At 47.0% G+C, this 23689-nt stretch overlaps 1 pseudogene across 1 annotated transcript; it reads right to left on the bottom strand.

Annotated features, from left to right (window-relative positions):
* Positions 1–1137: 1137 nt before the first annotated feature.
* On the bottom strand, positions 1138–6826 carry LOC144587960 (cytoskeleton-associated protein 5 pseudogene; annotated as a pseudogene). The gene has a single exon (XR_013543232.1). The product of XR_013543232.1 is annotated as a cytoskeleton-associated protein 5 pseudogene (transcript).
* Between the last annotated feature and the right edge of the window lie 16863 nt (positions 6827–23689).

Genomic DNA, 23689 nt, shown 5'->3' with positions numbered 1-23689 from the left:
AGCTCCCAACCACACTAGGTCCCTAGATGTTTTGCTATACCTCCCACCCTCCCTGGCAATTGGCCACAAGATGGAGGGTTTGAACATGGGGCCTCTCCACATGGCTTTGCTGCTTCAACTTTGCCCATGCATGGCATGATCCAGCTGATGGTTCACGTCGGGCCCATATCAGATGGACTCACACCCATTCAGAGCAACTCAAGTTGGGCTCTCAGAAGTCCTCATCAGCACAACCGATGGTCAAGGCTCCTGGGAGTTCTAGTCCAAGAACATTGGGAGGCCCAAGGTTTAAGAAACGTTGCTGCAGAATCACCTGTTTGAGGCTTCTTCTGCCTTTATTAAATGTGTGCGCTACGAAGGATGCTCAGATTGATACCTATTCTTCTTACCCAAATTTGTGTTCTCTTTCAAAGCTCCAGCCACATGTGGGTCATCGGTTTTTTTAAAAAAAGACACAATCTAACTATTAGTTACAGAATTGAGGGGCACAGAAATGGTCTTGACAGCAGGATGTGCCCCTTTGGTGGCATCTCGGACAGCTGCGATCAACTTATCCTGCTTCTTAAGCCATTTTCAGGTTAGGAGTTTGATCTTAAGATGAGGGCCAACTTTGTGGCTTCCTGAGTCTTTGCAATGTAAAAAGTTATGAGTCTCGTTGTTCTACAAAGCACTTCTAGCATTTTGGCCCATGGGCATCTTAAAGAAGATGGCTGACGTCACTGGAGACGGTGGATTTAAGAACATGATCAGCCTGTAAAATATCATTCGGTGTGCCCAGGTTAATAAGAATAAAAATAATAAATTGGGGATTTGGTATTTCTGCATGGAGCTTAATTCTGCAGAACTCAGAGACTTAAGACAGCAGATGTCGAAAAGATCTTGGAAGCTGTTCCTGGAGCATCCTTCTCCGTAAGACCCATGCTTCCCAACCGTGGGTACCCCAGGTGTTCTCGGACTTCAAATTCCCAGAAGCCTTCACCACCACCACCACTACCCCGTGCTGGCCGGCGGTTTCTGGGAGTTGCAGTCCAAGAATGCCGGATCACCCAACATTGGGAAGCGCTGGCCGTAGGAGAAAGAGGCAGAAGGGGGAGAAAGAGAAAGGAAAGCTGCAATGAACATATATGACCACGACACTTTGAAGCATAACCTTTATTGCAAGAAAGAATTAAAAACAGCACATTGGAGTGAGTTGGGGAGTGAGCTGGTGTGTCACCATGAAGGAGGCGTCTAGAGATCACAAACTCAAAGGAAGGGCACAATTGAAACTTGACATTTTTATTAAAACAACTCCAAAATCAATTTTTTTTTCTCTCCTAGGTTTTCCTGTTTTTCCTCCCCCCTCCCCACTTTACTTTACAGGTGTAGTAAATATATTACTTGCATGCAAATGCAAGTAGATCAATAGGGACTACCTCGGTGGGAAGGTAACAGCGTTCCGTGTCTAAGTCGCACTGGCCATGTGACCACGGAAGATTGTCTTCGGACAAAACGCTGGCTCTATGGCTTGGAAACGGGGATGAGCACCGCCCCCTAGAGTCGAACACGACTGGACAAAAATAATCAAGGGGAACCTTTACCTTTACCTTTACTATCACTGGAGATGACAATAAATGACACCCGGCAGGGCCATTGACTTCTGCTAAGAGGGACGGTTCCTCATCTGACTTGAAGGGTTGGACTAAATGACCCTGGGATCTCTAGACTACTGAGCTTCCTGTTCATTCCTGGGACAGGCCCAGAACGCTTGGCCGGAGCTCAGCCTAGGTCAGCTACAAAGCCTTCTGGTTGAGGTCTTTCTCCCAGGTGAGCCACATGGAGGTGTCTGTTAGGGAGGACTCCCAGAATGGAGAATGATGGGATTTGTGCATCACCCCCCAAAAATCCAGAAAATCCATCTGTGCTCACAACACCGCTGCCTCAAATCTTCGAAGGCTCTCTCTCTCTCTCTCAAGTCTGTTGAAGTTTGTTGCTGAAAGCAGTTATGTTTGTCTGACTGCTGTTGTAAAGTAAATATCAGTAAGTATAGAACCATTTTCATTCTTTCTCCTGCTAGCATCTCAAAGTGAACTACTGAGACTGTAAGTGCCAGTTAGTGAGAAAAGGGGTGGACTACTCTGGGTGGAACTTGAAACTATTCTGCTCTGTGAATCCTTGTACTTCTGCTGTGCAGCTGAAGGAGTTGAATCAGAAATTCAAAACTCTGCAACAGTTTCTTTTGTTAAGAGAGAAAAAGATTGTCTGTAATTTCTTCACATCAGGAATCAAAAGATGATGGAATTCCCTGTTTCCATTATCTTGAGAATAATGGAGAATGTATGCATATGGAAAGATCATCTTTCCATGGGGCTTTATAGACTCCCCTTTGATGCCAGTGGGGAAATTTCAGTCCGGGTAATTGATCCTCATTCCGTGGGTGGCCATGGCAACCCTATTGCTCACAGCAGCTTGTGTTTGACAAGTACAGGAGAGATGTGAAACTCTCTGCGTGTGGAATAGGAGGTGTCTTCCACACCCCCACGCAAGGAAGCAAACTGCCCCCTTTCCCAAGCTTGCTCAGTGGTCTTTCTTTTGTATATCTTCTGTGCTTCAGGTACGTCCTTATAGGAAGACTGAGAAGTTTAGTCGAACAGAAATGAAATGTGTTTCATTAGGCAGAAGAAAGGTGTTATGACAATGTGCGAGATTACAGTGGAAGGAAAGGAAGCCGCCCAAGTCAAAGCCCCTTCCAAGGGGACCTCCCCCCCCCCCGCAGGTGGCCTGTTGATCCCACCCACGGACAACTCAAGGCCTGTTTTGAATGAATGTGTGGTACAGTCCTCAGGTTGCTAACCATGGCAGGTTTCCTCTGTTCGTTAGATATTTAACAAGCGCTTTCCCCGGGATCATGGTCTCTCCCCTGCCAGGTAAGTATATAAGCTTTCCCCAGGGCTGTAGGTAAGCCCAGTCCATGTGATTTACAGATGTCTTTTTCTGTCAAACCTTTGGGTACCGACAAAATGACCCCTCTGCAAAGCCTGGAACACCGCCCGGTGGCTTTCAGAATCATACCTTGGCCAGCCTTATTCCCTGCACTGTTGCCCAAGGCAGGCCTGCCCAGTGCGATCCTTGCACAGCCCAGCGAGTCTTGGAGACACCCAAACCGACAGTGGGAAGGACCTCAAGACTGAGCTTGTAAGCATCCAATTTCCACCCATGTCGATGAGGTTTCTCATCTTAGCTCCTGTCCTCTGAGAAACAGCCGTCTGCTCTTCTTCCGGTTTTGCCTCCTGGGCTCCACAGCAGCCACCGCATATGCACAATCCGCTGTCTCTTCCATGCCTCACCATTATTAATTATTACTGTGGTTATTCCCACAATGCAGCAGTCAGGCAGAGGTATTCGGTTTTCGGCATAATCCCTGGGAATGTGTGAAGCTGTCTCGGGATGACTTAAACCATCCCTCCTCCGGCCTCATATTTTCAATGGCACCATCAGATCTTCCGGGAGATTAAATGTGAAAAGACACAACTCCAAGACAACCAGCAGCATCTCCCCCTTAATAATTTTCCCTAATACTTTCTCTCATCACCTTCCCCCCCAGAGCAGTGTTTATACAGGAGTATACCGTATTTTTTCATATATAAGACTACACTTTTGTCTAAAATCTTTAAAAATCGAGGGTCGTCTTATACACTGAAGTAAGCTGAGGAGAGAACAAAAACAAGTGGAGGGGAAAAGCAGGGATTAAAGTGATGCTGCAGCTCTTTGATCTCTTTCCCCTTACACTTGCTAAACCCCACTTAGATTTCTTAATTTGGGATTAGAAAAGTGGGGTGTTTCTTATACATGGGGGCGTCTTATACACGCAAAAATACGCTAAATCATGCAAAACAAGGTTTTCATGATTTGTGCAGGTGATACCTGAACCTTCTCATCCATGGAAAGCAGTGAGGAAGCAAGCGGGTTGGTTGGTTCTTGAGCCAGGTCCAGTCCCCTATAGCAGTGCTTCCCAGCCTTGGGTTCCAAAATGTTCTTGGACTAAAACTCCCAGAAGCCTTCACCAGTCGTTATGCTGGCCCAGATTGCTTGGCATTGTAGTCCAAGAACATCTGGGGACCCAAGGTCGGGAACCACTGCCCTACAACCTCTGTGAAGTTGGTTTTTTTAGTTCTTCTATCAAGGCCAGCCCAAATCCTCCTGTTTTTGTTGTTGTTGAACCTGGAAAGAAATGCAGAGCACATAAGTGCTACATTGAACGGTGACGTCTAAAGCAGAGAAACACCCTAACATACCAAGATGGTGCTTCTGAAACAGCCAGCCCCCCCATCAGCCAACCCCTGAGACCCAAGAGTCATTGGCGATTTTAGGCCAGTGGTTGATTTTGTTGTTAGGTTTTACACCTCATGAATGATTTGCTGGCCTGAGAAGCAGTTCTTGTGGATAGGATACATGATTAGATCATGGACTCCCTGCACCAGGGCCTTTTTCTTTGGGCTGGCTTGAGCGCAATGGGCGAAATCTCCGCCTCAGCCTAATTTGGTTTCTCGGCAAAGGAGTTGTTCCTTTCTCTCTCTGATGCGATAACTGCCAAGCCGCGCTTGACGTAACTCCTGATAAACAGGGAGCAGTTCTTCAGGAACGGTTCGAAGTCAGCCTGCGGACATTTCTCTTTGTATTCGTACAGCTCTACCAGGCCTGCCCTGGCCGCTTTCTTGGAACGGATCTTCTCAAAAATCTCCGCCAGCGTGTCGTCCGCTTTGTCTTCAGCTGGGGAAGGAGGGGCTTCCTCTGCCTCCACATCAGCCTGCTCTCCCGGGTCCCCAACAATTTTCCATAAGTAGGCCTCCAGCTCAGACTCGCTCCTGTCTTTTATCAGCGTGAGATGATCCAAGATCTCCGTCCCCTTCAGCTTGCAAAGAACATGCACAAGAGTCTGCATGGCCCGGAAAGGATAACTGCTCTGGTATTTCTTAAGTTTCTCCTGGGGCAGAGCCTTCATGAAGACATGGATATCCAGCAGGACCTGGTCCACATTGACACCATCCATGGTCTCCGGAAGGTGCCCTGCCACTTTCCACAAGCACTTGGCCACCATTTCAGAAAAGGCCACAAGACTAACGCTGGCTGTCATTACTTCTCGGAGGATGAGGAGCAAAGTCTTCAGAATTCGGTTGTGGTCCGATTTCTCCAGCACTTTGGTGATCAAGAAACTGACAGACTGGGCAATTTTTTGTGCTTCTTGAAGCTCTTCTACTGGAGAATCCAGCAAAAGGGTGATGAGGCTACTCAAGAGGTCCTTCAGCACCCCGGCAGAGGCTTCCCGCGCCAGTTCCTCCACCTGGAAGAGGGATATCATGTCACCAACGACACACCTGTAGAGCTGGATTACCTGTTCTCGCCTCATCTCCTCCTCTGCTGTTACATGGAGCCGGTGAATGAACTTCAGCTGCTGGACAGAGGCTATCAGGAACTGGTTGATATGGCCAGACATGGCTTCCACTTTGTCCTCCTGGTTTAGCACCTCTTGGATCTGAAACAGAGCCTCCACGCTGGTGCCGATGTTGCCACTGGCGACTTGGCAAATGACCATGTCGATGTTGAGAGGATTGCCGCCCTTGGTTGGAGATTCACGGGGTGGATGTTGGAGGAAGATGTTGTCCACTGTGGGGTGATTGCAGAAGGGCATGACGTCCGCATTCTCCATCTCAGGCTCGTCTGGGTGGAAAACCCCATCCTCTTCCTCGGAGTCACTGTCAGTTCCATGGCTCTGCTTGGAGCCCTCTGCTGAGCCCACCCTAGCACTAAGATTAAGGAACTGACTCCCCAGTTTTTCTTCCCTGCCCTGCTTGCCTTCTACCTCTTTGATATCTCCCTCTAACAAACTCATGTGTTTGTCTGATATATTCCCAATCATCTTGAAGGCCTCCACTCCGTACACGTTCCGGGCTATGGCAACGACTCTCAAGGCAGCCATGTGAACAGCATTGTTTGAATCTCCCGTCAAGGTGAGGATGGTCTTCAGAACCTTGCTCGGGTTGGGCTGGCACACCTCTGGACCGTAAGCCTTGAGCAGCCATCCCAGCTCTTTCAGGCAGCCCACCCTTTGGTTGGCGTTCTTGGCCTGGGCTCCCTCCAGGAGGAACACGAAGGTCCTGGAGGGTGGGTACACGACGGTGACCTGCCTCACGATAGCCCAGACCTCTTTGAGGATGGACTCCTTGGTCACCCCCATCTTCAAGAGAAGGTAGGGCAGAAAGGAGGAGGCCTCGATCTCCGTCAGCTGGTACCTCTCCAGGAGAGCCAGTTGAGGGTCTCGGAGTGGGTCCTGGGGGAGTCTTGCATGAAGGCTGCTTCGGTGACCTTCCTGGCCGTCCAGGGCAAGCCACACGCTTCGGCCACGGCCGTAAGAGCTTCTTTGGTGTCACTGCCACAGATGGCATCCCCAATCTTATCCACGAGGTTTCCCAAAACAAACTGGGCCAAGGTCCTGGAGAAATTCCCTCTCTCGGCAATGAGGGCGACGATGTGCAGCTTTTTCTGCATGACTTGGAGCTTCGTGTCTTGCCATCCCGGGTCTTTATCCATCAACCTCACCAAAGCCTGACACGGCATCAGATCCTTCTCCATCTTCTCCACGGCCTTCTCCAAGATCTCCAGGCAAGCGATCCTCTCCTTCCAGTCGGGGCTGTCCAGATGTTGGAGACAGGAGGCTGTCAAAATAAACAACAATATACCCGCTCTGTGTCATCATCATCATCATCATCATCACGGTGTTACCACATTGGCCCATGCCAGTGGCGCCAAATCCCAACGCTTCTTTTAAATTCAGGGGCGATTTCTTTCCGCCCGTATCATCTTTTCTGCCGCACCCCACCCACCCCACCGAAGGGGAGGTGCGGCCCGGCAAGAGGTTGATCCGGAAAGCCCTCGGCACCGCGTCTCCTTTCCCTCCCTCCGGGCGCAGAAGGATCGTGGCCTCTGGTCCCGTGAAAGCAAATGCCATCAGCGGGGGCAAAACTAAATGGGCTCCTCGGTCCCGTTGGTCCTGCTATAACATTTTTTGGTTCTCAGTTTTTTATTCGAAGTAAGTGGGGAACAGCCACTAAATGATAAAATACAAGGGAAAAGAGAGGGCGTGTTCCCTCCCAGCCTTCTTTGGCGTGGAGTTTGCTATCCGATCCCCATAAGGCAGAAACCCTGTGCGCTGTTCCCCTGAAAATAAGACCTAACCTGAAAATAAGCCCTAAGTAGGATTTTTCAGGATGCTCGTCATATAAGCCCTACCCCCCGAAATAAGCCCTAGTGAAGTGAAAGCCACCCTCCACCCTTGTGCATCAACCAGAAGAAGAGGACAGGACGGTCTTTGAATAAATGTTTGTTGTACATGAACAAAATGAAACATCCCCTGAAAATAAGCCCTAATGTGTTTTATTTGGAGCAAAAATTAATATAAGACCCTGTCTTATTTTCGGGGAAACACGGTAGGTCTGCTCGGGAGGAACTGCTGGTGAGCTTCATCCTGCCTACTTCTGCAACTAAACTGGAGGCCTTTCTAGCTATGCACACCTGGCACAGGGCATGGGGTCCCTGCTTTGCTTTGGACGCCAATTCGGAGCTTTGCAAACAAGTCCCCATTGGGTCCAGAAAGGTTCCCTTCTCTGCCCTGCCAAATCTGAACGGATTTGCAGATTCGTTGTCAACGCTCAGACTTCCATTGGTCAACTGAAATGTCTATAAACTTTCCATTTCATGAAATTTGGAGACCTGGTAGACTTTAGGGGAAAGGGGTAAATTTTCAGGCAGCTAGGAGGATGGGTCATGGGTACCAGGTATTCTTGAAGTTTGCTTATGAAAATACAACCAGGGATCAGAAGCCACCTGGGTCCCATCCTGTTCCATTTGATGGCTCTGATCTGAACCAATTTGGAAATTTACCTTCATTTAGAACAGAATCTGGGCTTTGGGATTCAGTCCAGACCTTCTACATGACAGAATTTTGGAATTTTGGATTTTCCCTAGTCCTCTGAAGTGCCCAACTTGAAATAAAATTGAGTAACCCATAGGCATCCTTCAGTCTCGAGAGACAATGGTCACGTGCTCTGAATAGAGGTCTTGGAACAGTGTCTAGTGTGGCTGAGGAGGCCAATACGAGAGTGACCATCCCTTCCACATTGAAGACAAAGACAATCTGTCCCCTGTCCAGCTCCCTGATTTTGCTGCTTTCAGGATTGCCTCTTCGCCTCGGCCTGCTGGACAAGGGTCTCTTCAAATTGGGAGAAGCTGTGCTGCACCACCTGCCTCCAGTCTCTGATGTCAAGGTTTCCCATCTGTTGAGGTCCATTCCTAAGGCCTTCAGATCCTGCTTGCAGATCTCCTTGTATCGCAGCTGGGGCCTCCCTCTGGGGCGATTTCCCTGCACTAATTCTCCATACAGGAGATATTTTGGAATCCGACCATCAGCCATTCTCAAGACATGCCAGAGCCAATGTAGACCTCACTGTTTCAGTAATGTATACATGCTAAAAAAAGTAACACAATTGGTGAATAAACAGTACAGGATTTAAGATGAAAGATCTGAAGTTAACAGGATGCATCTCACATTCCTCACAATGAGAACTCTCTTCTCTTTTATATAAGCTTTCATATCACCCACCCCACTCTGTTGGTGTCACCCCAAACCTTCCTTAACACAACTTGAGGCTTAAGGAACTAACTACTTAATTACTTAACTAACTGAGCACAGAAGGCACACATCATTTGAGCGCAACCTGATAACCTTGTCCCTTCTAATGATCTCAGTTCAACAAACAGGTCCTGGAGCTTCATGGCTTTCGGAGGAGCTTAGACTAGGGCTGGGCAAAGTGGGGGGGGGGGCTGCAGAAGTTGTGGGAAGCTGCAATTCCCACAATTCCTCACCACTGTCTATGCAGGATGAGACTCACAGGAGTCACAGTCCAGAAACATCTGGGAAGCTACAAATTCCCTACCTCTGACCTAAGACGGCCCCTTTAACTCGGGGCTGCAAGAAGGCAGGCCGAAATAGATATCTCCTAGGGCTGGTCCTCACACAGGATAGCCTGAAGCAGTCAGGAGTCTAGAACTGCAAATTGCTAAACCTTTCCTCCTCCATTATCATACCACCGCCCCTTCGCCCACCTCGAAACTGCTGTCATGTTGCATCCTGCACCACAGTAGACAGCAGGAAGAAGCACACAGACGCACATGCATGTGTGTGTACATACACCCAGACAGAAGGAAAACTAACTCACCAGGAGGAAGGGTTCTAGCAGGAACAGGATAATCTGAATAACACTGCCCGTCTAAACTTGTTGGTCCAAGTCTCCGTCATATTCAGGGAGGCTCATTCCTGAGAAGACGTGTCTAAAACTGCTCTGCCCAGCAAAGTGCACCTTGACATTATTTACCTGTGTCAGCCAACCCTCATAGACTGATTTCTGGCTGGCGGAACTGTGATCAAAGACGCTGGCCTGCCATCGCACGCAGTGTTACTTGTGCTAACTATTCACATATATATGCACCCTCCCCTCTATCATTTTTATTTATTTATTTAAAATATTTCTGTCCTACCTTTCTCCTCCAAAAGGACTCAAGGCCGCTCACATAATGAAAAAGACCATATTCAAAAACTAAAACAGGAAGTATACAAATATTTAAAAGTTTAAGAAAGAATTAAACAAGCATATTGAAAACTGTCAGTGAAATCAATACTACTTTCACAGGACAACATGGGGTCATCTGTCATTTTGCGGCTTTGGCTTATTTGTTAAGCACTATGAACTCTTAGAGGAAGAACCAAAACTGAACAATGAACAATAAAAACAAAGGGTCTTCCAGGCCAACCTCCCCATGCAGAGAAGACACCAGAGAAGGCATCCAAGACATGCACAGCAGGAGAGGAAGCTGAACACCTTCCATATGCGTTGGAACGGATTTTTGGTATCACCTGGCAGGACAAAGTTACAAATAGAGTAGCTGGAATTTTAACATGTATACATTACTGAAACAGCGACGTCTACGTTGGCTTGGGCATGTCGTAAGAATGGCTGACGGTCGGATTTCAAAAGATCTGTATGGAGAAGTAGAGCAGGCAAAGTGCCTCAGAGAAACCACAGATGCAATACAAGGAGATCTGCAAGCGGGATCTGAAGGCCTTAGGGATTGGACCTCCACAGATGGGAAACTCTGACCTCTGAGCGCTCAGCCTGGAGGCAGGCAGTGCATCATGGCCTCTCCCAATTTGAAGAGACCTTTGTCCAGCAGGCCGAGGCAAAGAGGAAGTCCCAGAAGCAGCAAAATCAGGGAGCTGGACAAGGGACAGATAGTATTTGTCTTTAGTGTGGAAGGGATGGTCACACTCGAATTGGCCTCCTCAGCAACACTAGACCCTGTTCCAAGACCTCTATTCAGAGCACGTGACCATCGTCTCTCGAGATTGAAGGAGGCCTTATTTAATGTGTTACTGAATTTTATTTCAAGTTGGGCACGGCAGAGGACTAGGGAAAATCCAAAATTCTGTCGTGTAGAAAGTCTGGACTAAACCCCAAGGCCCAGATTCAGTTCTGAATGAAAGCAAATTTCCAAACCGGTTCAGATCAGAGCCATCAAATGGAACAGGATGGGGCCCAGGTGGCTTCTGATCCCTGGTTATATTTTCAAAAGCAAACTTCAAGAATACCTGGGACCCACGACCCATGTCTGAAAATTTACCCCTTCCCCCTAAAGTCTCCCTCTGCTTATGGTCCTGTCGGGACGCCCTGTCCAGTCCCCCCCTTCCCTGCTTATGAACCACGGGTGGCCTCCAAGGGGGGGGGTCCTGGTGGCCCTTCAGGAGGGGCTGCTCAACATTCTCCCAAACAAGAACAACCAACATGGGCCTTCCTTTCCGCCCCCCCCACGCCCGAGTGTCCTCCTCCTCTGAGGGGGGTGCACCCTTTCTCCCTCAGGGTACCTAGGAAGGCCCTCCTCAATGCCTGCCTGTCCTTAAAACACACCTGGGGGGGACGGGCGGGGGGGCGCCTTGGGACTGGGCAGCTTCCCCCCCCCGAGGAGGAGGAGGAGGAGGCCATGCTGACAGGATGGTTGCCCTTCTCCTTTCCCACAGGAACCGCCATTTTCCCACTGAAGGGCGGCGGGGGGGGGGGAGGGGTGGCCACCTGACTCTCTCTCAGAGTTCTCCTCCTCCTCCTCCTCCTCTTCCCCCCCATCTGCCAAGCCTGAGGCAGCTGCTGACTCCGCCCCTCCAGCCCTCTCATAGGTTCATGCAAATCAGCTGATGAATATGAATATGACCCTGAGGCCCATGGGAAATCACCACGCTCATCTACTAGTTAACAAATGCCCAGCCTACAGCAATTTTGTTCATTTCATTTATTTTATTTTTCATTTTTATGGCACGCAATAAGGAATGCATATCTCAACTTGTTAACTGGTGGCAATTCACTGCTGCGATTTATATCATTGCATTTACAGCAGTGATGTTTTGGCTAGTGTGTATAATAGTTGGATAATACTGTAGTTTTCATTTCCTAAATAAAGACAAAGATTCATTTTCATAGACCTTCTGGACTGAAAAGGCAGTAGGTTTCCAGTCCGGTATTCATGGCACCATGCTTCAGTGAGAATACATTGTTGGGCAAATAGCTCACCTTCAATGCAATCTTAGTCAAGTTCATTGCAAAGTAAGTCCAGCCGTATTCAGTGCTGCCTGTTCTGCAAGGAACTCTGCTTAGGCTTAGATCTTTAATGGAACTATCCATCTGAAATATCTGTTTCTGATGCTTAGCTAGGAAAGTGGCCTGATTGGAACCTCACATGTCACTTGTCAACATCGTATCAATACATGCAGTTGGATCATTCTCACTACAAGTGGACTTCTGCCTGTGATTTGTTTCTCTGAAGTCCAAAACTGATACCCTGTTTCCCCGAAAATAAGCCCTAGTAGGATTTTTCAGAATGCTCTTATTATAAGCCCTACCCAAAAATAAGCCCTGCTTAAGTGAAACCCTGCCCTCCACCATTATGCAGCATTGTGCAGCAACCAGAAGTTTATATGACTGTATTTGAATAAATGCAGATTGTTGTACCCCCTTCATGGATTGCTGCCTTGTCATGGCAAAGGGGCTTGAGTAACTCAGAGAAGCTATGGGCTGTGCCGTGCAGGGCCACCCAAGACGGACAGGACATAGTGGAGAGTTCCGACTAAACACAATCCACCTGGAGCAGGCTTTGGCAAGCCACTCCAGTATATTTGCCAAGAAAACCCCGTGATCAGAAACAAAAGGCTAAAAGATATGACGCTGGAAGATGGGACCGTCAGGTCGGAAGGTGTCCAACATTCTACTGAGGAAGAGCGGAGGACAAGTACAGGTAGCTCCAGAGCTAATGAAGTGGTTGTGCCAAAGCCGAAAGGACGCTCAGCTGTGGACGTGCCTGGAAGTGAAAGGAAAGTCCGATGCTGCAAAGAAAAATACTGCATAGGAACTTGGAATGTAAGATCAATGAACCTTGGGAAGCTGGAGGTGGTTAAATAGGAGATGGCAAGAATAAACATTTACATCCTGGGTGTCAGTGAACTAAAATGGACAGGAATGGGCGAATTCAATTCAGATGATTATCATATATACTATTGTGGGCAAGAAGCCCATAGAAGGAATGGAGTAGCCTTCATAGTCAACAAAAGAGTGGGAAAAGCTGTAATGGGATATAATCTCAAAAATGATAGAATGATTTCAATATGAATCCAAGGCAGACCTTTCAACATCGCAATAATCCAAGTTTATGCACCAACCACCAATGCTGAGGAGACTGAAATTGACCAATTCTATGAAGACTTACAACACCTTCTAGAACTGACATGAAAGAAAGATGTTCTTGTCATTCTAGGGGACTGGAATGCTAAAGTAGGGAGTCAAGAGATAAAAGGAACAACAGGGAAGTTTGGCCTTGGAGTTCAAAACAAAGCAGGGCAAAGGCTAATAGAGTTTTGTCAAGAGAACAAGCTGGTCATCACAAACACTCTTTTCCAACAACACAAGAGACGACTCTACACATGGACATCACCATGACGGGCAATACCGTAATCAGATTGATTATATTCTCTGCAGCCAAAGATGGAGAAGCTCTATACAGTCAGCAAAAACAAGACCTGGAGCTGATTGTGGCTCTGATCATCAGCTTTTCATAGCAAAACTCAAGCTTAGACTGAAGAGAGTAGGAAAAACCACTGGGCTAGTCAGATATATTCTAAACCAAATCCCTTATGAATACACAGTGGAAGTGATGAACAGATTTAAGGAACTCGATTTGGTGGACAGAGTGCCTGAAGAACTTTGGATAGAAGCTCCTAACATTGTACAGGAGGCAGCAACAAAAACCATCCCAAAGAAAGGGAAATGCAAGAAAGCAAAGTAGCTGTCCAACAAGGCCTTACAAATAGCAGAGAAGAGAAGGGAAACAAAATGCAAGGGAGATAGGGAAAATTACAGAAAATTGAATGCGGACTTCCAAAGAATAGCAAGGAGAGACAAGATCGCCTTCTTAAATGAACAATGCAAAGAAATAGAGGAAAATAATAGGAAAGGAAAAACCAGAGATCTGTTCAGGAAAATCGGAGATATTAAAGGAAAATTTTGTGCAAAGATGAACATGATAAAGGACAAAAATGGGAGGGACCTCACAGAAGCAGAAGACATCAAGAAGAGGTGGCAAGAATACACAGAGGAACTATACCAGAAAGATTTGGATATCCCGGACAACCCAGATAGTGTGGTTTCTGACCTTGAGCCAGCTGGCCTTTGCAGTGTAGGATAGAAGTGGGTACATGTTAGATTTTCAGTGTTCACCAACTTTTATAGTAATAAATGAAGCATTGTTTTACAATGGATCTGCAAGACATCTAGTAAATTTTTGTTGTCATTTATTTCTTGTTGGCTTAGTATTTAGATGAAGCATTGCAGGGGGATGAGAAAGAGGAAGCTTTGAAAAAAGCTTTGATTGCTGGAAACTTGCCTGCCATTGAAGAACTCTTACATTCAAGTAAGATAAGTGGATAGTGTTTTAAATTATCAATACACATACAGTACTTAATTATTAAAATGTTGCTAAGATGTTCAAGTCTTTATTGTAAGATGGATCTTAATATCGACACACAGTAATTTAATATCTCCTTTATGTAAGTTCAAGGTTTTGTGAATTGGTACTGGACTTTTTGACAGGGACGTGGTGCCGCTGCGGATTAAACCGCAGAAGCCTCTGTGCTGCAAGGTCAGAAGACCTGCAGTCATAAGATCGAATCCACGCAACAGGAGTGAGCCCCCATTGCTTGTCCCAGCTCCCGCCAACCTAGCAGTTCGAAAGCATGCAAAATGCTAGTAGATAAATAGGTACCACCGTGGTGGGAAGGTAAGGGCATTCCGTGCCTAGTCACATTGGCCACGTGACCACGGAAAAGCTCTTTAATCTCTCTAGACTGAGAGCAAAGACCAAAGTCCAACTGAAATGCATGCAGGACTTCCTCTTCGCTGATGATGCAGCCATTGTTGCCCACAACAACTGCTGAAGACCTCCAACAACTCATGAACCGTTTTAGCAAGGCCTACCAAGACTTTGGACTAACAATCAGCCTGAAGAAGACACAAGTCATGGGCCAGGGCGTGGACTCACCTCCCTCTATTACCATCTCCATGCAAGAATTGGAGGTTGTTCATGACTTTGTGCTCAACGATCTCTGACACTCTCCCCCTAGATGTCGAGCTGGATAAACGCATTGGGAAAGCAGCTACCATGTTCTCTAGACTCACAAAGAGAGTATGGCTCAATAAGAATACCAAGATCCAGGTCTTTAGAGCCTGTGTCCTGAGCACATTCCTGCACTGCAGTGAGTTCTGGACCCTTTGTGCACGGCAGGAGAGGAAAAGCTGAACACCTTCCATAGGCGTTGTCGCCAACACATTTTTGGTATCACCTGGATGACGGCAGGACAAAGTTCCAAATAGAGTAACCCTAGAATGAACTGGAATGTTTAGCATATACAGTGGTGCCCCGCATAGCGAGGTTAATCCGCTCCGGATTAACCGTGGCTATGGGGAAACATTGCTATACTGAACCAAAAACGCCATAGAAACTCATTAAACATAGTTTAATGCATTCCTATGGCTCCTAAACTCACCGTTGTGCGAAGTTTCCCCATAGCGCTGCCATTTTCGCGCCCTCGGTAAGCAAGGGCAGGGCACGAAAATGCTGCGCACAGCCATTTTGGGCGTCCGGTGGCCATTTTGGAACCGCTGAACAGCTGATTTTATGCGAATTCGTCGTTAAACGGTGTGCTCGTTATGCGAGGCACCACTGCATACATTACTGAAACAGTGACATCTACATTGGCTCGGGCATGTCCTGAGAATGGCTGATTGTCGGATTCCAAAAGAGCTTCTGGATGGAGAATTAGTGCAGGGAAATTGCCGCAGAGGGAGACCACAGCTGTGATACAAGGAGATCTGCAAGCGGGATCTGAAGGCCTTAGGAATGGACCTCCACAGATGGGAAACCCTGACATCTGAGCGCTCAGCCTGGAGGCAGGCGTTGCAGAGACCCTTGTCCAGCAGGCTGAGGCAAAGAGGCAGTCCCAGAAGCAGCAAAACCAGGGACCTGGACAGGGGACAGATTGTATTTTTGTTTTCAGCCACGCTGGCTCATGAAAACTTGTCTTGTTCCAGACAAAAGAGCTTGTTCCAGCAAGTATCCGTCGTGTCGTGATGGAGAGGGCCACGGGGGCCGCTCTCTCTAAGACCCTGCTAATAATATCACCTAAGTCTGTCCGTAGTCATATAAACAGTTTTCTGAATTGAGAAAACTCCTCTTTTATGAGCATTACTTTATTTCAAGGCAGGGAAAGGGACCTGAAATCGTATCAGATCCAACATTTTGAGCAGAGGGGAAGGGCTGAAGCATATATTTTCAATAATAGCTCAGTGGTTTAGGCAACTGGCTGTGTAGCCAGAGGCTAGGAGTTCGATTCCCCACTGGGCCTCCTTCACAGGGGCTGGACTGGATGATCCCCCAGGGTCCCTTTCAGCTCTGCCGTTCTTAGATTATATAATCCCTTTCATTTCTTTCTTTCTTTTTTTTAATCTTTCAGGGTTTCTGGACTTGGCTCCATGTGATCTGGGGAGGCTTGTGTGGCTGTTGAGAAGAATCCAGCAACACTTTTCTCAGCATTTCACCCCCCGAGAAATCCAGAATCCCAGCCACCTCCCTCCGGCAGTCGTGTGCCTGCCAACCGACTGCTCCAGAAGCTGAATGTTCCCTCTGTGCGTTTATCAGATCATGTGCCAACAACACATGGCGGATATATTCCAGACAACCCACCCCTCACACAGAGAGGACAGCAGGATCTCCTCTTGGCAAAGCCAGAGAAAGATTTTGGAATAAATCTGTTCTCTCTCTTTTTTTTTTCTGGGCAGTCTTCTCTCGGCTTCCCCTTGATGTGGTTGTCCTTTACGTGGATTTGGAATCGAGTAGAGGCAGGAGAATAATCATACAACAGAGGCACCAAGTCCGTATGGCAGCCTGGGTCTGAGCTAACTGTGTGCCGTAGTAAAACAAAAAGACTGCGGTCGTTTATTGCACTGTGGTCTCAAAAGCCTGTTCACCAGAAAGCAGAGATCACATTAAACAGAGGCTCAACTTCCTTAAATCTTTCACACGCAACCAACATGGTTTCTTTAGAAGATGCCGCTTCCCTCCAGTTTCTCATGCATGTTTTTGTTGTTGTTTAGTTGTTAAGTTGTCTCCGACTCTTCATGACCCTATTGGACCAGAGCACGCCAGGCCCTCCTGTCTTCCACTGCCTCCCTGAGTTGGGTCACATTCATGTCGGTCACTCCGATGACCCTGTCCAGCCATCTCGTCCGCTGTCGTCCCCTTCTCCTCTTGCCATCACACTTTCCCAACATCAGGGTCTTTTCCAGGGAGTCTTCTCTTCTCATGAGATGGCCAAAGTATTGGAGCCTCAGCTTCAGGATCTGTCCTTCCAGGGAGCACTCAGGGTTGATTTCCTTCAGAACGGATAGGTTTGTTCTCCTTGCAATCCAAAATAGATAGGTTTGTTCTCCTTGTTTTTACATTATTCAAATCCTGGTTGGTGACTGAGACCCTGGAAAAGCTCCATTTGGGGACTACAGGGCCCAGAATCTGCTGTGGAGTCAATCCCTTGCATGGTAGAGAGGCCATAACACTTCTGGCAAAGAAGCTAGTGGGGACACAAGGGAACATCTAGTTTAGTGGTTCCCAACCTTGGGTCCCCAGACACCCTTGATCTGCTACTCCCAGATGTTCTAGTGGTGAAGGCCTCTGGGAGTTTTAGTCCAAGAACATCTGGAGACCCAGGGTCCTCACTGATTTTGTCCAAGATCCAGCCAATGCACGAAATGCACATGAGAACATCCCATACAGATGTTCTAAAGCCTCCAGCAAAGGAGAGGCCACCACCATCTCACGTTCAGTCTTCCTCTTCTCCTACTGCCTTCAGCTTTCTCCAGCATTATGGTCTTTCTTAGGGCAAGGTGAGCAAGAGGATGTCTAATTTCCTCTGTGGGTCCCTGAGTCTCGCTGTTCGAAGAAAATCAGTGCTGTGTATTAAGCCTCTCTCTGAGTCTACAATAATGCGTTAATAAATGAGGAATTGTGCCATCTCGTGGGCTGAGGAAGCCACTGCATCACAACACCTGATGGCAATATATATTTTAATTGCATTTTAATTGCTTTATTTTTTTAATTGTATTTTAATTGTTGCAAGCCACCCAGAGATCTTTGGGCAGAGTGGATGGCATATAAGTTAAATAAATAAATAAATAAATAAATAAATAAATAAATAAATAAATAAATAAATAAATAAATAAATAAATAAATAAATGCTGTCTAGCAAAAGCAGATTGAAGAGATGAAACCGCGTCACCGAGTCAGGAAATTCTATTTGCAAAGGGCAATTCAAACAAATGTGCATTTATTTTTGTGCAAATGTGCATTTATTTTTGTACAACTGGGGACAACAAGCATCCGACACTCTGCAGTAACAGCTCTTTGCTACCACTTTAATGGCCTTGTCTCCCTCCCAAGGTGCATATTTGTTTCAGTCACAAGTGTCGGTGGTGATGAGCCGAGGGCCATAGAAGCTCAGGACCAGGCGGCTGGAAGGTCCTGCTCTGGGATCTTCATCCTGCCATCATCGGAAGCACATTGAGTAGGGGAACGAGAGACCAGGTCTTGTCAGAGAGCTCCCCCCAAGCCACCAGGGGCCCTCCCATGAAGGGCTGGGCTGGAACATACTGTACATTTTTTTTCACATGGCTAGTAATAATCTATGTATCGTGTGCCCGCAAGTCGTTTCCAACTAATGGCAACCCTTTTTGGGGTTTTCCAAGTAGAGGATACACAGAAGTGGTTTCCCATGCCCTTCTTCTGGGGGTGCCCTGGGACTGTGCTGCTTGCCCAGGGCCACCCAGGCTGGCTCCACTTTGCAAGAGGCGCAGTGAGGAATCGAACCCCCAACCTCTGGCTCTGCACCCAGAGACCTAAACCCCCTGAGCTACCCAGCCAGCTCATAATCTTATATCTGCAGAGCTGGAAAGGACCCTTTGGGATCATCCAGTCCAGCCCCTGTTGAGGAGGCCCCGTGGGGGAATCAAACTCCCAGCCTCTGTCTCCAGAGTTAGAGACCTCAGCTCCTGAGATATCCTGTCCAATTTAATTGTGTGCTATCAAATTAATTCTGACTTATTATTGTGGCCCTTTTCAGGGTTTTCCGGATATAGAATATGCAGAAGTTATTTGCTATTCCCTTCTAAATAGCTCAGAGGTTTAGAGGCTTGGAGTTCGATTCCCAACATCGGTGCCCTCCTGCAAGTCAAATCAGCCTGGGTGGCCTTGGGCCAGCTGCACCGTCCCAGGGATCCCTCCCAGAAGAAGGGAAGACCACTTCTCAGTGCTCTCTATTTAGAAAACCCTGAAAAGGGTCACCATAAGTCCAAACTGGCTTAACTGAGTAAGTATGAATATCTATAAGAAAGATAAAAGAAATGGTAAAATTAAAAAAGACACCCTGCATCTCCTCCTTTGGTCTGAAGAGGGAGCTCTTGGCCAGCAAAAGAGAAAGAGGCAAGCAGTTTAAGAATGTGGGTATTTTTATAAGATTTTGTCACCATGGTTTTGTGTATGCGTGCGTGCGTGCAAGAGGGTGTTCATGCACGCACTCAAGCCTACATCTTACCAGCCTGAAGCGATCCTTAATCAATTTTGCATGGTTTGTATATGGATAAAATTATCCTTCAGAAGGAAAAGAAAAACTTTCCCCGTGTTTTGTTTTGTTTACGGTATGCATGGGTGCCTTTAAGCACATCACAGTCGGTAGCAGAGTTATGCATTTTGCATGCCATAAATCCTGGGATTTCCACTAGGAAAGATCTCCGGTGTGAAACAAACCCCCCCCCCAAGGAATCGCTTCCCCTCCCCACCTGCATTCCTCTGACATTGTTGAGCTATACGGTTCCTATGACTCTCAGGCCAGCTTCATGAACCGGATGGATGAGATCCAACACATCTGGAGAAGGGAAGACGAGAAGATGCCAGAAGCAAACTAATTCTCCAAGGACTGATCCTTTTGTAGAAGCCGGGGGGGGGGGGCGGTATTCTGGCTTGTAGAAGGACCCTTTCATGGAAAAAATATACAAGGACTGGCAGAGATGATGATCCTACTATATGGTGTCCAGTCACCTCTAACACATGGTGACCTTATGAACAAGTGATCTCCAGGATATCCTGTGCTCAACAACCCTGCACAGCTCCTATGATCTCAAGCTTGTGGCTTCCTTAAGGGCATCATTCTATCTCGTCTTTGGTCTTCCTCATTTCCTGCTGCCTTCCACCTTCCCCAGCATGATTTGTCTTTTCCAGAGAATCCTGGCTTCTCAGGATGGGCCCCAAAATAGGACAGCCACAGAGGTGAGGAAATCCCCCCCCCCCAAAAAAGCTCAGTGAATTCAGAACATGCTTACTAGCTGAGTACTGTTCTGCCGAGGAGCAGAAAAATGTGAGTTGAGATGGAACAGTCAGGAAGCAGGTATGGGTGGGAGGGTGGTTGGCTGGAACTGCAACCAGGAGCTTTCTGTGTCTCAACATGAACTGCTGAACGTCTCAGGGGTTTAGGCATCTGGCTGTAGAGGCCAAGGTTGAGAGAGTTCACTTCCCCGCTGGGCCTCCCTGGCAGGGGCTGGACATGATGAGCAGTGGTTCCCAACTGTGGGTCACCTGGATGTTCTTGGAGTGCCACTTCCAGAAACCCCAGCCAGCACAACTGGTGACGGAGGCGGCTGGCAATTGCAGTCCACAGACACCGGAGTTACTCTAAGTTGGGAGCCACTGTTCAATGGGTCCCTACCAGCTCTGCCGTTCAAGGACGATGATTCAAAAACACCAGGCACAGTCAATCAAAATTATAAAAACGTTGACTGGTATTATAGAACAGATGCAAGTTTTAACCAAAAACTTAAGTATCTCTTAAATATCAGTGCTGTAGAACGGTTGGATTCCAAAAGATCTCCTGTATGGAAAATTAGTGCAGGGAAAGCACCCCAGAGGGAGACCACAGCTGTGATACAAGGAGATCTGCAAGCGGGATCCGAAGGCCTTAGGAATGGACCTCAACAGATGGGAAACTTTGACCTCTGGAGGCAGGCGGTGCATCGTGGCCTCTCCCAATTCGAAGAGATCCTTGTCCAGCAGGCCGAGGCAAAGAGGCCGTCCCGAAAGCAGCAAAACCAGGGAGCTGGACAGGGTACAGATGGTATTTGTCTTCAGCGTGGAAGGGATGGTCACTCTCAAATTGGCCTCCTCAGCCACACTAGACGCTGTTCCAAGACCTCTGTTCAGAGAACATTACCATTGTCTCTTGACTGAAGGATGCCTAGTACAATGTATGCTGTTCCTAATACTGTACTGCTGTTTTTTGTAGCTCTGATGGTGTGATTTCTGAGATCTGCAACTCCTTATAGTACTGTGTGAAATTTCTTGATATTGTTCCCAAAGCCCCGATGACTACGGGGACCACTGAAATATATTTCATCCACAAGCGAGATGTTTCAATGGCCAGGTCTCTGTACTTTGTTAGTTTTTCTAATTCTTTATTTTCAACTCTAGCATCCCCTGGAATTGCAATGTCAATGATGGAGGTTCCAAAACTTTTTTCATTCTATTACTACTATGTCTGGTGTGTTATGTTCAAGATATCTGTCCGTTTCCATCTGGAAATCCCACAAGATCTTGACTTCCTCATTTTCTGTCACCTTCTCTACCTGAAGTTTCCATGGGTTCCTGGGGGCTGGCTATTATTATTATTATTATTATTATTATTATTATTATTATTATTATTATTATTATTATTATTATTATTATTATTATTATTATTATTATTATTATTATTATTATTATTATTATTATTATTGTTGTTGTTGTTGTTGTTGTTGTTGTTGTTGTTGTTGTTGTTGTTGTTGTTGTTGTTGCATGATGATGATTTGGTCATGTCCCACTTGTCAAGTCAATAAGAAGGGACATCTCAACAGACTGACACAGAAAAGTGGAGTTTTACACCTCACAGCTGGAATAAAGAAAAGTCGGCTCCTCCAGAGGGAAGTGGGTGGCAGGCGTCCCTCTGAGGGTGACACCTTCTGTCTTTACACCTTACACCCAGCTGTGTGTTGTTGGTTTAGGCATAGGCATCCTTCAGTCTCAAGAGACTATGGTAACATGCTCTGAATCGAGGAGTGTCCTCTCCAGAGCATGAAGCCCGGGTAAGGTAATATGGTAATATGTTGGTTTATAAAGTAAAATAAAAGCTAATTAATTTGGAGCCCCTATTTAAGTCTATTAAACAAGAGCTGCAGTTTTTAAACTCCTCTGTTGATGGAACCTTGTCGTTTTAATTCATCTAGAACCACTTGTGTGCGTGTTGTGTTGTATTTCACAGCATCGACGCAATGGAAAGTGTTCCAAAGCTTATGCTTCATGGGGAAACTGCAAAAGGAGAGGAGGAAGCTTTAATATGGGGCCCGTGGGCTCCAATCGGCTGGTGATGACCCATGCTTTGAAGCCTCATCCAGATGAGTGGACAGGATCCAACTATGAAGCCAAAACCGAAGTGAGAAAAGCAGATTTCCAAAGATGAGAGGGAGGGAGTGAGAAGGAGGTCTCGCAGCTTCACCCAAGTGCTGGCAACCTCCCCATGTGCTGGACCACAAAATTTCACCATCTCCCAGCATGTTACACATTACACTCCAGCCCCCAAATTATCTTTGTTTGAGAGTCAGGGTGAGTCTAATCCTCTTCCCCATCCCGGAGTAAGTAGCCCACTGCGGAGAAAGCCTCCGGGCTTGAAATGTATGGATGTACAGAACTCCCCTTCTGTGGTTAATCACAGCTCAGAAGCAGCTCTCAGCTAACATGTAATTTTGCACTTCACTAGAATGCTCAAGAGTGTACCTTTCATTATCGCTTCATGGGCAGCACCTCAGTGCCAAAGGCGCTCATGAGAATGATGATTAGCCTCTGGAATAAATAATAATTAAAGCCGCATACCCTTGATGCCAACGCATTCGAAATAATATGTGGCCCTCCCGTCCAGCTGTGTGCAAACATCAAGGCCAAAATCCAAGAGCAGTCATTCTGAAATCCTGGACCAGACTCCAGGTCGCTACTGCTTAGATGTTACCAAAAGCTGAATAAAAGAAGACATTGGTGAGGCTGGAACTAATAGTAAAGGACCCCGTGCCAGTCGGTGTCCATGTTGACTAAATAAGGAATCCATTAAGATATGTGATAATGAGCATTTTGAAGATGGAAGGTGCGACTCTTAGGCATCCTTCAGTCTCAAGAGACTATGGTATCGTGCTCTGTATGGAGGACTTGGAACAGCATCTAGTGTGGCTGAGAAGGCCAATTCAAGAGTGGCAATCCCTTTCCGTGTTGTTTTGACGCTGTACGCAAAGCTGGAGTGTCCTCTCCAGAGCACGAAGCCTGGGTAAAACAATATGGAGGATAGGCTGTTACCCAAGCAGCAAATCCCCTCTCTCCACATCGCTGAAATAGTTCAATGGAAAGGCAAGGGTCAATACAACTGGTTCCAGCGACGTCGCAAGAGTTCCCAGAATGACACGAACTGCCTTCAGGACTCCGGCTCAGGATTTTGCCTTGGGGTTAACTCCTGAAGCCTTTTCCATCAATGGATATAGCCACAAGGCAGTGGAGGTTTAAAATCAGAGTTTTCCTCCTCTTAGATGGGCTGCCTTCCCAGGCTAATGAGCCCCACCTACCAGGGCTGCTCCCCAAGAGTGTGGAAGTATGATCCGACCCCTAACACTTTCCTGACCCCCAAGTGTATGCAATGCTATTTGCCTTTCCTATTTACCAGATTAGAGTAAAAAATAGAATCAGGTGCGACTAGACAGCAAGAAAAACATGGTTTGATCTGCTGTGCATTCATCATTTATCCAACTGGCTCTCCTGAGGTGATTCGTTGTGGCTATTCAGGTAAAAAAACTGCAGGGCGAGAAGCAGAGAACTTGGCTTGAATAGATGTACAGGAGCAGAAGCTGCCTTAAGGTGCTAATAAGGTGCTAACTGGCATTTTCCATCTTCCTCTTTT

Source organism: Pogona vitticeps, chromosome 3, assembly GCF_051106095.1.
Source record: "Pogona vitticeps strain Pit_001003342236 chromosome 3, PviZW2.1, whole genome shotgun sequence".
NCBI classification, from domain to species: Eukaryota; Metazoa; Chordata; class Lepidosauria; order Squamata; family Agamidae; genus Pogona; species Pogona vitticeps.
Note: the sequence above shows the minus strand (reverse complement) of the source record. Positions and strands in the feature narration are given on the sequence as shown.